Source organism: Anarhichas minor, unplaced genomic scaffold, assembly GCF_050575085.1.
Source record: "Anarhichas minor isolate MPS153535 unplaced genomic scaffold, ASM5057508v1 ptg000004l, whole genome shotgun sequence".
Lineage (NCBI taxonomy): Eukaryota > Metazoa > Chordata > Actinopteri > Perciformes > Anarhichadidae > Anarhichas > Anarhichas minor.
The window spans coordinates 13,397,165-13,398,529 of NW_027466450.1; the positions used below are offsets into that span (position 1 = coordinate 13,397,165).

Consider the following 1,365-nt stretch of genomic DNA (forward strand, 5'->3'; position numbering starts at 1 on the left):
ATAACAACTGCCCGATCACAACTCACTGCACCACATAATATATTATGATACTTCTTTTTACTTCTCTTATCTGTATTTATTTCTGTTTTGTGCTGCTGCAAGTTATCACATCTCTGCATTATTATGACACAAAACGATGACTGTACAACAGTTATCAGTGTGAATACATTAGACCCTTTTGTAGAAGAGCCTCTTAAGGTGTTCATAAATTCCTCTCAATTTTAGTCCATAAATGATTGGATTAAAAAGAGGATGATATATTACTATTTGTAAAGTCATTATCAAACGTAAAGTTATAGGAACGTCAAGTTCCAGTCGAGCAAGAAGTACATCATATGCAATTAAACAGGAAAAGTTGATTAGAACCAGCAGATGGGGTAAACAGGTCTGTGCAGCTTTTGTCCTGACTCCTCTACATCGATAGGATATTACAAGTATCCTGGTGTATGTAAAAAGTATGAAGAGCACAGGGAGAAGTGCAGCACTCACAAAAACAACTAAGCCATAAATATTAAGCAGTCTTGAACTCACACAGTGAAGTTTGAGAACTGTGCTGTTGCAAAGTATTCCTTTCAAATGAAACTTACAGATTTGTTTTTTAGCACTCAGTAATATTGGTACTGAAACCTCACAAGCAGGCAGAATCCAAGCAAAAATCAGGAACATATTAACAGTTGTTTTTCTCATGATGGTTGAATATTGCAGAGGGTTACATATAGACACATATCTATCATAGGCCATGACCGACAACAGGAAGAACTCTGAACCGGCTAGAGAATAATAACTAAACCACTGGAAGAGACAGGCTGGATAAGATATGATCTGTTTTTCTGATAAAAAGTCAATCAAAAGCTTTGGGTAGATAGCAGTGCTGAAAAGAACAGAGTTGATCAACAAAGCTGCAATGAAAATGTACATTGGCTCATGGAGGGATTTGTGAATCACTATGATGCTCACAATAGTGAAATTACTGCAAATTATTAAAATATACATCGTAAACATGATCACAAAATAAAGATATCTATATTTGCGCACTTCCACATGCCCATCAAAAGTTATATATGTCACATTAAATCTATTATCCATCAATGATATATCAAATGAGATGATAACAAATAATAAAGCTCATGTAACCAGCACTAGATTGTCTGATTCAGTCTTCAGTACCTGACCTTCATATGCTCTGGTGTGATCCAGCAAACACAAGAACTGGAAAGGGATCTGTTGGAGTCAGTGGGAAGTCTTTATCAGACTATTTCTCCCTCCATGGATCTCATTAAACTCTCCAAAGAATGAGCTAGGTAAACAACTTGATTCTAGAGACATGAAGTCATAGATGTTTTTTATGGCATCATCTATTCACAA

General features: G+C 35.8%; 1 pseudogene; it reads right to left on the reverse strand.

The window, feature by feature from the left end:
• Positions 1 to 221: 221 nt before the first annotated feature.
• Positions 222 to 1,086, reverse strand: LOC142964017 (olfactory receptor 10K1-like; annotated as a pseudogene).
• Between the last annotated feature and the right edge of the window lie 279 nt (positions 1,087 to 1,365).